At 32.7% G+C, this 14873-nt stretch overlaps 1 pseudogene; it reads right to left on the reverse strand.

Moving 5' to 3' along the window:
• Positions 1 to 10345: 10345 nt before the first annotated feature.
• On the reverse strand, positions 10346 to 11359 carry LOC143050851 (uncharacterized; annotated as a pseudogene).
• Between the last annotated feature and the right edge of the window lie 3514 nt (positions 11360 to 14873).

Consider the following 14873-nt stretch of genomic DNA (forward strand, 5'->3'; position numbering starts at 1 on the left):
ATAAGATAAAAATATAGATGTAATAATGATTGAATGATATTAACTTTGACGTTATTTATAGTAGTAAGAATGGACGCTTTCACGAAAATAAGATTGTTGGTTTATAGCACATCCCAATATCAGAAAGATAACAACTTTTGTCCTTTATTAGGGTGCAATCAACAGTTTTTTTCTATGACGTCATATTTTGAGGGACCATGTAAAAGTGACCCTTAGTGGTGGACTGATTAATAAAGATACCTGTATAAAACTAGATATCATGGGAATCAGAGTTTATAATGGAATAAAAAAAAAGTGTACTTTTAATAGTATAAAAAAGTTTTATCCAGAGAAACTGGGAAAAACATTGCCTAATTTAAGCTTAAAAAACCTGAAATCAGGTCATGTGCACACCTCTGAAGACATGATACCTGCACATTTTTCATAATCAAATTTGTATGAATTTCATAGATTTTTACCTGGTCTTTCAAAAAATTCATGCTTCAGGGTACGTTCGCCTACTCCGAAAAGAGCTACAGTGGCTGCAAATAAGTTTTGAATTTTCACTGCCAAAAAAACAGACTGTTTACAGTGTTGTCTCCCCTCAAAACATGAATATTTAATCTAATTTTTTAAATTATTTTAATCATTCAACCTGTTTTAATTGAAGTTAATTAACATATCTTTACAACCAAATACAAAAAACATGATACTTTTTCACCAATTATGTTGATAAAAAGGGACTTCCCTCCATGTCTATTTTTAGTTGGGGAATAAACCCTAGTTGTTTTATACGAAACTGTTTATAGCACCCTTAATAGTAGGAATCGAATACAATGCGGATGTTTCAAGATTGTCCGTATCCGATGTTATTTTACATACACAACTCACGTGATAATGTCATAAAGTAAGGCCTTTGCAGGGGAAAAGGTACTATTTTCCCAGCATTAGGTTGGCCTTTTGTGTACCCAAGGCAGGTGTAGGTAGTCATATTAGGAGCGCTGGGATTAGATATAAGGGTACACTATGTTTGTTTTATTTATCTATAAATAACTGCAGTATGTATATTTACAATATGAATTTTGAAACCCATTGAAATATTTTCTAGAGAATTATTTGAAAAGACTTCCAAAATTTCATAAATTTGGTGGACAATGACGGTGGGCATAGCTAATATAAACAAGCTCCGTTTGAAGTAGGTCATGCAACTATTTGGCTTTAATTTTTAAAACAGAATAATAAAGTACTCAACACCACACATAACTGTTTCATCCAGTTTTTTCTTTAAATTTAGAAAATGTACGTATTGTCGCCTATGGCAGAATCAATAGTACGGTTTTCTCTTCAAGGATCAAAAAAATGTTGTCTGCATGAAATCTTAACTCATCGTACGTTTTCAGCAGTTTTAGGTGATGTAAATAGAAAAGTGTACTCAATTTGTTTAATTGAAAATCAGTCTTTAACATTTGAAAACATAAACAAATGTGACAATAAAAATGTCAACATCATCTTTAAACAACCACTATCATAGAACTGTCATGTCTAAGCGGCCAGTGGACTGAATATATATTTTTCCAAGCACGGAATGTTTTATAGTTTAAAAAAATCTAAAATCTACTTCATACACTTCATATTGAATAACATTAACGGTACCAATTTTCTTGCACCAGATGCACATTTCGACAATACATGTCTCTAGAAATTATCAAACTTAATCGTCCTAATATCATCGTTGCATTTTTGTGAAGTTAATCAGATTGAGTACTAGTATCTGTTATGATATATTTCCACAAATCAATGGGAAAACTTCCAAATAGAGCAAAGTGAACCATGTACTATGTTTTTACTTTAAATTCTTTGTAATATATGTATCGCTTTAGAGTAGTAACTATTAGATGGGCATGACTAAGATAATTTTTATATTTAAATAAATCACTAAAATCATTTCCAAATTACACATTGACTCAAAGTGTTGCCGTACTAGATTGTATATTTAGCATTTGGGTTTTTGAAAATGAGATATTTATAGTTTGTTATCTAGTTGTATATGTAGTGGGGTATTTCATACATCGTTTACCTTAACAAGCAGAGCCTTTTTTGTTTACTTTATCTGATGAAAACGATCACATTTCATATTAAATAATCAATAAGGAAGAAAAACGGAGAAACCAACGAACATTCGACATTCAAACGCCAAAGGGAACTGTGGAAAGAACAATGACAAAACACTACATCGACACTCAGCTACACGAATCTCACCAAAAACTAGAGGTTCTATTGGGTGTTTTTAAAAGATAAGTAAATCCTTCCCCATTTGATGATAAGTGTACGAAATATGTGATGAATCTCCTGTAATGAGAATATCAAAATCAAGATAGTTGTTACGACGCATACTAACAGGGACAGCAACACTAGTAGATGAAACAACGGCTACTGACATTGTTTTGAATACACTTTTTATAAACTTAGGGAGCTACCATTTGATTTTTATTGGGGAGGCGGGGGGCTAGGATGAAATTTGAAAAAAATAGGCAGGACAGGAGTCTTAAGTAAAAAAAAAAGGCAAGATGAGCAACTTCATACAAAAAAGGCAGGATGACAATTGTTTCATCCTAGCCCCCCCCCCCCCCCCCCCCCCATTAAAATCAAATGGTAGCTCCCTTATTGTACATAGACATAAATTGACTCAAACAGGCGATACAACGGTTATTAACATAATCTTAAGTAGACAGAAAGACATTGTTAATACGACCACAAAAAGTACGACGACGTTTCCTAAAACGCTTTTTATAACAAGGAAAAACAACTACTAATTCGAACTGAAATACACAGAACCATGGGGTCAAACACAAATGTATACATACAGAACAACAGTTATGAGTTCGATTTTCACAGACAGAACGGCGGCTTAGAACTATTGCTTCTAACACATATTATTAGTTACACAGTGTGTAAATGTCCCAATACGAGAATTTTATTGACCCGATAAATTCCGTATTAGGACAATTGAACACTGTGTAACGAATTTATCCTGATTTTGTTATATTACATATTATTATATTTAAATTCAATATAAGGACAATATCAACCAAATATATTTTAGATATTTAATCTAAAACTGTGAAAATTCAAATATTAGGACTATGAAACAACTATTCGATCAGGGAGATAATTTTATTGATAAAATTTAATAATAAAACATTGTACTGAAATTTATTATGACAATATCAGCCAATCAAATTGCGAGAAATTACTCTAAATCAGGATAATATTAGTTACATAGTGTACTAGTGACCTAATACGGTATATATGGGGTTGTTTTTTTTTTTGTAATTATTTTATTTTTGATGATGAAACATGTGAAATTACATACTACAGTATTTGATACACATTATAAAAAATAAAGTAATACTTGATAGATCAATTAAGTCATAAGGATATAATAAGATATAAATATAAATATTACAAATGATTTTGTTAATTAATCAAATAAACTAAATAAAAGCTGCTTCTAACAAATGCTATTTCTGATCCATTTTTACTTTTTGTACAGGGGTTAAGAAACATACAGAGTATTTTTCTATATTAATCCAATATTTTAAATATTCTACCCCACCATATTTTGTAGGGGATATGTTCTTACATCTACATTTGTATATATATACTATTTGAGTAACGACAATATATTATAAACTGATTTACTGTTAACATATATATATATATACAACTCGTCTAAACATCAACCCAACAATGTTAGATCTGTAAATTTGCTTTCGCAAATTTTTGGTTCTTCCCTCGCCGGGATTCGAACCCATGCTACTGTGATATCGTGACACCAAATCGCCTGCACTGCAGCCGTCCCGCTAGACCACACGACCACCTGGGCTCTTAAAAAAAAGAGCTTTCGCTGGCCGTGTGTTACCTTTCCACGTCAGTTTTAATCTAGCGGCGTACTGCAGTACATGATATATAAGGCATGAAGATGTTATTGTTACAGATCAGCTAAATTATCTATAGTAAAGGATCCTACAAATTAATGTAAGATACAGTCACAGAAAATAATTATATTTATAAGTACGTCTGAGTCAGTGACAACCCTACAACAGATGTATCCATCGGATCGCCATCAATGATGGTGATACATGGCTGTGTACATAATGTAAATTTGCTTTCGCAAATACAGTGCAGGCGATTTGGTGTCACGATATCACAGTAGCATGGGTTCGAATCCCGGCGAGGGAAGAACCAAAAATTTGCGAAAGCAAATTTACAGATCTAACATTGTTGGGTTCATTGTCAAGAATCAGTCCGGTCCGTAATGCGCATGCGTCACTGGTCATAGATTTTATCTATGAATTCGATATATAGAAGTCAACGGGAAATATGTTTCAATTGACGATTTAAACATTTTCTTATAAAAAATTGGTTTCACCTTTGTTTGCATTATGTTCTTCAATATTTTAGCAAACAGGTAATATTTTTATTTATTTTTTCGGATTTTTCTTTCTTGATACCAATTTAATTGGCATGACACGGGTTATGTTCTTCTCATATATTTTATGATAGTATGATACTAAACCCCTAACGGGAGGGATTGTACCTGATATTCATATGATGAAGACATAATCTTTCAATCAGTTTAATTGAGGTCTGGAGCTGGCATGTCAGTTAACTGCTAGTAGTCTGTTGTTATTTATGTATTATTGTCATTTTATTTATTTTCTTTTGTTACATCTTTTGACATCAGACTCGGACTTCTCTTGAACTGAATTTTAATGTGCGTATTGTTATTCTTTTACTTTTCTACATTGGCTAGAGGTATAGGGGGAGGGTTGAGATCTCATAAACATGTTTAACCCCGCCGCAATTTTGCGCCTGTCCCAAGTCAGGAGCCTCTGGCCTTTGTTAGTCTTGTATGATTTTAAATTTTAGTTTCTTGTGTATAATTCGGAGTTTAGTATGACGTCCATTATCACTGTACTATTATGCATATTTTAGGGGCCAGCTGAAGGACACCTACGGGTGCGGGAATTCTCGCTACATTGAAGACCCATTGGTTGCCTTCGGCTGTTGTTTGCTCTATGGTCGGGTGGTTGTCGCTTTGACATATTCACCATTTCCTTTCTCAATTTTATTTAGTAACAGTCATTGTTATAAATACTTACATGGTAAAAAGTAATTGATAACCAATAAGGGCACATCTTTAAAAAATATTTTAAAATACTAAATCAAAGTACATTTATTTGACCTTGTTATCATTTAAAAGTAGAAAGATTGCAGAATCTTTTGATATAAGTTTCGACACTTAAAAATATATTACTCTTGATACCATCTTTAATATAAAAATGAACATTTTACCAATATTCAATAACGAGCGTCACGATTAATGTAAAATGGTATACACGAGAACTAAGATGTCATGCGGCGCTGTATATATCATTATACATCACAAAATAGATTTTTCGTATTTAAAATTAGTAATTTATTAATGTTTTAATTGGTATATGTTTAAAATTTTTTACTGTACACGTTATCTTTGTTACAACTTAAATTATATACACATGTATAAATCTATTTGTCGTATCAAACATAAATAAAATATTTAAAAAACATTGGTTTAAAATTAATCGTGCACTATTATTTTCAAATTAAAAAAAAAACAACTTGAAATACATTATAGTCAATGTGTTTTATAAGTATTATCAGCTTACTATACAGATATTCAAAATTAGGTAATAGTATAATCTCTATGAGAAGGTCACACACAAAACCAATAAAGTTAAGATAAGGTTAATTAAAAAGATGTAAAAGAGAGCTGCAGGTACATGAGGATATACTAAACAAGAGTTGGTGGTCGACTCTGGTATAAGGTTGTATCAATGGCAATCATTCATCATCATATATTTATATATGGCCAAGAGATTCAGTGTACGAAACAATGAAACAAGAATAACTATATTTTTATCGATATGATGGCAAAACAGTACTGTAAATTGTTATAATAATAACGAACGTAGAGCTTCTCTGTATCGGTTATACAATATATAACGTTTCCTTCAAAGATATGAGAGTTTAGTAAAAACAAACGAATATTTCGTGATAGAATAATAAAGGATATCGGGTATCAACCCATGACAGAAATATATAGTTTTTAATTGATGACAAATTATTTCTTGAAAGAGAAAAAAAAATAAATACAGCATTACTCGTCACAAAAGAAGAATGACCAGTGTCGTATCCTTTCTTTCAAATTAAACACAGAATATAGTGCGTGTGTCATTTATTACTTTGAAGCATGTTTAAGAGAACACTTTTGGGTGGTGCTTTAGATGAAATGGTTGACCAGTTTAGAATAACACTGATCTGAACATGGAAGTGAAATGTCAATATAACACTTCCATGATCTGTACATATAGTATGCGGTAGTTGCATTGTCCACTTGGAATATTGTAAAGTAAGATGTTTGATAACCTCCCGCGGAGTACATGTATGATAGGAGATAAATTAAACAACTTGTAAATAGTCGATCGATACAATATTGATACTTTTTGCTAGAATATTTTTCTCTAAGAACCGCATCTCATATTTGTGCAATGATTAATGTGAGTTTGGTTTATTTCGTTCTCTACTAATTAAAACTGTTTGGTGTCGAGACATAGCGAGTTTATTTCATAAAGAGTTGTTTATTATGCCAATATTTTTATAAAGAAAATTTCAGATAACAATTCTCATATTGGAGCTTTTGGCAAAGACCCCCCTTTTTCTCGATTTTTATTCCATATGTCAACTAATTAACGCCTTATTTGCCATGCATGGCCTTGTTAGTATTTTTAAGTTGGTTTTTTTCGACTTGTTAGTCATGAGTGTCCCCTTGGTGTTTGCAGCCTTTGTTTTGAAAGATTAACCCGACGGACTAAGCCATCAAAAATAAGAATATAAAATATGATAATCATTTTATGTCAATCAACAAAGAATCTGGGCTATTCTTATGACCAACACTAGGCTTCTTTGTATGTCATGATCTATAGGAGTATTGGTAGTTCAAAACGTATTGTTCCAACTTCTCTTGTATCCCACAACTCTTTTAAGTATATTTTGCGCACTAGTATTCACAACTTGAGTTCATAGGCTTACCAGTTATTAAAGTTTGAAATTTGTATTAAGTATTGTACTTTTATGGTTATAGGACCTGAATAACTTCAGTTTGCGTTCATGTCAGAAAAAACGAGCCGCGTCTGTACGGTCACAAGACAACCATTTCTGGTCGTAAGCATTACTTTCTTTACGTGTATAGACATTTTATTGATAACTATTCATACTATTACAATGGGATTGAACTGTAATATAGCCTAACGTCCTATGTTTCCTTCGTTAACATATAGTATTGGATTGGGTCAATATAATTGTTGTAGAGATAAACACACTTATTTCTTTAAATGCAACTTATGTTTATGTACGAATAATATGACCGAATTCTATGATTATATATATATTCGTACCAAACCAGGACCATGTAGAGTATTGCCATATCTAGGCGTTATTTGGTTATTTCTGTCATTTGGTTGCCGTCTCATTGCCGTTAACATCATCTTTAATTATAACTCAATTAAAACACATTTATGTTATGCTTGTGACGTGACGACTTTCAAATTGATGAATGTTGCTCGAGTAAACGATTGCCGATTTATCGAATGAGCAAAAGAATGGAGAGCTATAAACTATTTATCTGGCAAACTTTTATATCAAAGATTCAAATTAAGAAAAGAAAAAAAAAAGGACAAAAACCGACCTACAATTATTACAAGCGAAATTTTAAGTGGTATTAACACACACCCATATTTTTTAAACATCCCCATCATTCCTCGAAAAAAAAAATGATAAAAAAAATCTAATTAAAAAAATAATATAAAACTTAAAACAAAAGACACGTTGTTAATTGTAACAAACAGCTAACGTATCAAAACTGAAATAAAATAGAGAATGGAAACAGGGAATGTGTCAGGGACAGCAGCTTGTTATAGATGCGTTCATAAGAATGGGTTTTACGAAAAATTTTAGAAAACTATATCCAAAATGTTAACAGAGTCGGTTCTTGATATATTATCAATTTCCATGATATAATCAGAAAATTTATTATGTATGTTTATAACATGAATTTTAAGATAAGAGACAAAAAGTACAAGGTGCTAATTGCCAGACCTCGATATTTAACCACACATGCTGGGATGGATTGATAACAATGTATGCTAGAGTTATCAGTCCTTGAAATAAATTTATTGACAAGATTGGATTACCTCCCTTAAACCGGACTAATTCTTGGCAATGTGATGTTTAGACGAGTTGTATGTACATTATGTACACAGCCATGTATCACCATCATTGATGGCGATCCGATGGATACATCTGTTGTAGGGTTGTCACTGACTCAGACGTACTATATATATATATATATATATATATATATATATATATATATATATATATATATATATATGGGGTTAGTAAATTCCATATGGGGTGAGAGCGAATTTCGAATCCCCATATGGAGTTTACTGACCCCATATATACCGTATTACGTCACTTGCACACTATGTAACAAATGTATCTTACCGAACATCTAACGTGTGAAATTTAGACTAGTATCCTATCAAAATGAGCAAGTCTTCAATACTTGCAGCATTAATAAACTACTTTCATTGATCCTACAAAAACAGATGCTAACAATAACAACTTATTAGATTTAAATGTGTTTTATGAATTAAATCATCGATTTCTTCGTCTGTTGAAACCTCAAGATGTTTTCTCAGTGTCGTTTTGTTTTTATAAAGGGACGTAAAACCACTTCTAACCTAATATGGAATATAAAGGGACGTAACACCACTACTAACCGTGTATGAAATGAGCCCCTCCTCCCTTCTAACCTTATATGAAATATACACATGCTGACGCTAATAACCAATCATATTCATAGAAATGTATAGGAGGTAAGATAATTAATTGGCAGACAGTTGGTTACAGCTGGTACGGATTTAGATAAAAAAAAAAATCACAAGGACACGGACACGAAATTAGACAAAGCGACCGCATCTAACACGGTCTTAAATATGCTCATCGACTGATTCTAACACGGATTAACATTCACAGAATGGCAGTTACTAACACGAAATTAATAGACAGAATGACGGCTTTGACATGGACTTGAATACTAACAACCAAGGCAACGAAAACGGACGTAAATATGAAGAACGAAGGATACGTTCATGTAGAACCGTGGCTACTAACACGGCCGTACACAGACAATAAGGCTTAGAACACGGACTTAGATAGACAGAACCATGGTCGTGAAGGTTACTAGCACGGACTGCTATAGACATAACAAAAGATCCTGACAAGGAATTAAATTTTTATGAACAAGGCCATGAACACGGACTTCTATATACATAAAGAGGACTACTTAAACGAAATTAAATGTACAGAAAGACTACTTAGGGAGCGACCATTTAACTTCAAAAAGGGGTGAGGATTTTTTTTCTGAACAAAATATTCTAATCACCAATTTGATGAATAAATATTCTGGTGAAGTAGATGACTAAGAAAAAAAACCATAACCCCCTTGCCCTTCAAGTTAAATGGTTGCTCCCACGGACTTTCACAGAAAGAATGTTGTTTATTGGTACTGACTCGAATAGTCAGAATTATTTTACCTCAGTATGTTTTTTCTATATAAAAAATAATGAAACAGACTATATATGCCAGTCAATAGTTTCAAAGACTATTACCCCGGTTAATAGTTACATAATAATCTTTCCCGTACTTTTTCATGCTTATTGTTCATTGGACATTAACACATGACAGAGGCAAAATCCCTTTGATCTTACTGTGGCATAATCTGGATAATGCACGGGTCAGGTGTGCATTAACTACTTCATTTATTGCACAGGACACGTGACAATGTACTTCACGTCCTTGACATATGTTTATTGTACAGTAATTTACGTTTGTTGATTCCATTGCTACTACAGATATTTGTTTTTCTCCATTTTGTAAGAAATATCAAGTGGATACATTTATCTATACTCGGACATACAAATCAGTCACTTGATAAACATCAGAATAGAAAACTTACAAAACAAATGTAGTAGCATTACAATCAACAAAATAAAAATCTAAACAAGATAAAGAACACAGGTTATTATAATACTAAAATTATTTTTCCATCAATATAAAATAATTGTCATTAAAAAAATGAAAATAAATAATCATCGACATCTTCCTATTAAAGTCTTGATATGTAAGTCAAAAGTTACCAGTGTCACAACCTGACACAGTGAAAACTAAGAAAAAACGCTTTTTCATACATTTCTATGTACGGCTTTAAAACAACTTAAAATAACGATTCAGTGTCAACAATTGAAAAAAAAATCTGTGAGGTTCACATCTTCGTTACAAAATTGAACACGCAGTTTTGAAAAGAGCTGTTACTTGGTAGTCCCCGATATTTTCCTTCTGGTTTTGAAACATTAAATGCATTTTCTGTATTTTCAATATTAACTTGTTCAGGTAGGATTGCACGAGTATCCGATTCGGTTAATGGTTTGGGATCCTCAAGTTTTATCTGCTTATTAGAAGGATTCAAAATGTTAGAGACATCTTTTAGCATAGAATCCGCAGGTCTTTTGTAGGTACGAACAGCCTTTTCACTCCTGTGACCTGTTCTATCCATTATCATCTGCTCACTGACTCCTGCTTGGTACAATTTAGTTGCAAGTGTTCTTTTTCCAGAGTGGTTACTAAAATTCCCCTTTAGTTCTACCTTTTGGCAAATTGTCTTCATGAGTGACCCTAATCTATTAGCATCCAGTATGTGGTCAAACTTAACAGAACCATCTGATAAAACAGGTCTACGATAAAAAAAAAAAAAAGGACTGCTTATAAATCTGATAAGATTCAAGTATCTGACAATCCTTCTCTAAATATTGTCTCACAGATTTTAGTGCAATATAGCGATGGCGTAGCCCTCCATTATACGTTTTATTATCCTTACCCCGGAATTCAATATAGTTTCCGTTATCATCTTCTCCTAACTGTATTTGAGACATTTGCAGATTACGGTGCTCGTCATGTCCACGTAGACCAAAATATTTACAGTTGTAGAAAAAACAGTATGCAATAGACTTTCGGATACATGATTACCAAACACAGACTTGTCCCACAATATTTCTTCCTGTTCAACTGAAATCGGACCTGCTTGTTTAACATTTATACCATACCCATCTGATGTTATTTTTTTCATCTGTGCGTCAAGTATTTGTCTAAACCTAAGAAATCTGTCACCAGACTGGTTCAAAAAGTTAAGATTAGAAACACCTTGTGACCGCATTCCTCTTAGAATTCCAGTTACAAGAAGATAAAGTGTTTTCGCTGGATATTTTTCTCCATTCTTTTTCCGAACTTCTACTACAAATTTTCCTAAAATGCTGTTAATATCTTGAACAGACAAATCCTTCAGGTTTGGTATAATTAAACCACTACCAATTTTAGAATTCTTCCAGTCTTCATAGACATTAACTGCTCATTTTGTGGCTTTCTTTGTGTTTTTGTTCTCAGCATCTTCAATAAATTTATTTCTATTCCGTTATATTTGGGGTTTTCCCTTATCTATTTCTATCTTTAGTAACTGTGGCTTGTAGAACAAGTTTGTAAAACAAGTTTGAAGAACTGGTTGGATAGTATCTATATATAAGTCTTTAGTGAGTACTGCACGAGCATTTCATAGGCGGGAATACGGGTGGGGTATATAAGTCCGATACTTGGATAATTTGTATCGAGGTTCTCACAGTAACTTCAAAGTAACAACACGTTCTGTATAGTATATTATTTTTATTTATTTATAATGATTTAGTTTAGAATAACTAGATGTGTATTTGCTGGGATATATTTGTAATGTTTTATTATCATAATTAAATGTTGTATCGCACAGAAAATAAGTTACTGCGAGCAAACCAAACCTACATTTTGACCTGCCTCTTATTTCGCCATGTAGACAGATTAGAAATGTTTTAAATTCGGACGAATTTATGAGGGAGAATTTAAGTGTATCAATTTCATTGTCTGTCATTTCTGCAAACCTTGATTCGACTCCTTGTCCCTGTTCTTTAGGTTTTACATCCTGAAATAGATAATATCACATAATTTAACACATGACAGAGGCAAAATCCGGCAGTGGCAAATATTTCATGAATATTCCGGATGAGAACAATTAAACGATAAATCTAGTCGGAAGTTTCCGCAAATGATTATATCTAAGGTTCAAGTAGCGGATCCAGAACTTTTTATTAAAGGGGGAGGGCTAACTGACCTAAAAAGGGGGGGCGCTCGTCATGTTCCAGTGATTCCCAATATAATTAACCAAATTTTCCTACAAAAGAGGGACCCAGGACCTCATCCCTTGGGTCCGTCTAACGTTCAGCACCTCAAATTATGCAATAATGGGTCTGCGCGTGGCAGATAATTCTAAAACAAAGACGTACCTTGACGTTTTTATCTTTCCGTTTTCCGAAGGAACTTGCAACCATAGATCTAAGTCTAGTCCAAGGTCAAATGAAACAGCTGATGTGTCGATTAAATCTCCAGATGCATTCTCATCCATCACATTATTAGGAAACTCTCCAAAAAAGTCCTCTATATTTACATTTCTCAGTTCCATTTCATTCTCCAATGTTTCTAATACTTGTGATAAAATCATATCGTCCTCCGATAATTCATGATGAAATCCGTCCATATCAGCTTCTTGTTGAGCGGATGTGATGTGATTTATGCGAGAAAACAGTTGACGTCATGTGTTAAAACAGTTATTGACCAATCAAATCGGTATATGGAATTTAATTTGCACAGCACAAGATGACCCAATAAACAGGGTCACTCGAGCTGTGCAGATTAAATCCTAAACTACACAAAGATGTAGAGAAAATGAATGGTTAGCTTTAAAAAATAAATATACTCTCTCTATATTAAATCTATATTCGATTGCAATGAATATGCTCCTTTAGGATAAGGGGGGCTGCCCCACTCATTGCAATTATTCTCTTTCTTACAATATTAAATATACCCAAACTGTGTGGCCTGTGTGAATTCAATTAAAACATTTCCTTAGGAGCTATGCTGCCAATTTTTTTATGCATTAAAAACATTTCAGTACAGACCATTTACTTTTAATGGGGTGCTATGGATTTCACCCCAAACTTTAGATTTCTTTGGTTTTCATTAAAGCCTGGCAAAAATATAACCTTATCACATATAATTAAATATTGTTAGAAATATGAAAACAGTCGAATACGTAGTCTTAATACTTTTTTTTTCAAGTTGCCTTTTTCTCAATTGAGGAAGATTTAATGGTTATTTTTTTTTTTATTAAAAATACACTCTTTAATACATTGTCTTATAAATCTTTAATATCTACATTTTTCTGAGGAAAATACTCTACTCATGAAAACATTCTAGTCAAGAAGCATACATGTCTGAATATATTTCTTTAAAACAGTTCTAGTCATAATGACATTCCTTGTTTATAAGTGTTCCAGTATTTAATAATTATACCATATTTTATGTCATAAATTGGATAATGACACTATGTTAAAGTTTCAGTTTTGGTTAAAAAGTTTTTTATCTGAAAATGCCTGTTCATTTGATGTTGATTTTCAGCATGTCCAGTGTTTGTTGTTTTAAAATGTTTTTTTTTTTTTCTTCACAAGAAACTTGGTTTAGTGTAACTGCTTGTTTAAACTGTATTTTGGCTGATCAAATAAAATATTTTTCCTACCTACCGACCCTTCAGTCTGAAGGTACAGTCGGAAAACTGCAAACAAACATATTTTTAAGGTTGGCCCCATATACTGACTTGCTTGTTCAATAACTATAACATAATGATGTCATTGACTATTTTGCTTGGCAACGTCAAACTCTAATATTGTAAACGGTATAATCTGTTTGTGTTGATTGTCATGTCTAATTTCACTTACAAGAAGCAATAATATAAGAGAGAGAAAATCTTCGCGCGCAATTTTAAAGATCTAAAATATAGTACCTTATTCGCAATATGGGTTCGGCCGTCGTATTCTAAAAGTGAATTTGCGTTTGGCGTACTTAAGCTTAAATTTATCATATACACGGAAAATTTAACACAAGTATTTCTAGTCTTTATTGCAATTAATGAAATATTTACAAATACAAGAAGAACTAAAAAAAAACCGTATAGTTCATCTTGTGCATGCCAAGTCATGTGACATTTTTTTTGTTTTCTTTCAAATGATCTATGTACACTTTTAGAAAATTAGTTAATTTGGTATATAAAAACACTTTTCGATGCCTTTACACACTGGATGTGAGACCTGATACCTGTTTTCTTTAAGTTGTCACCGAATATCAAAACCAATTAACTTTTTCAATTTTATTTTAAGTTGAAGAAAAATATTAACATTACAAATGATCAAAATATCATATTTACTATTTTATACGACTATATATATCATGTTATGTTGATGGAGGTTTACGTTTACCAAGTCAAGATGTAGGACATTGTAATGATAATACCAAGATCTTTTATGAGGCTCCCACAAGGTACCCCCTCAGGTCGCAAGGTCGCTTTTAAATTCGTCGAGAGGTCGTTTTTAAGGGAAATGTACAGGTCGCAGGTCGTTTTTTCCAACACAAGAGGACGGAAGTCGGTCGGAGGTAGTTTTTTCCAAATTTTACAGGTCGCAGGTCGTTTTAGAAAGCCCTCGGGTCGGAAGTCGCCTCTAAAAAGCCCAGAGGTCGCAGGTCGTTTTTGACCCTGCGGGAGCCTCTTTTATCTGTGTTATGATGTTGTCATGTTATCAGGTTGTCGTTAAGTCTAT

The sequence above is a fragment of the Mytilus galloprovincialis genome, chromosome 11 (genome assembly GCF_965363235.1).
Source record: "Mytilus galloprovincialis chromosome 11, xbMytGall1.hap1.1, whole genome shotgun sequence".
NCBI classification, from domain to species: Eukaryota; Metazoa; Mollusca; class Bivalvia; order Mytilida; family Mytilidae; genus Mytilus; species Mytilus galloprovincialis.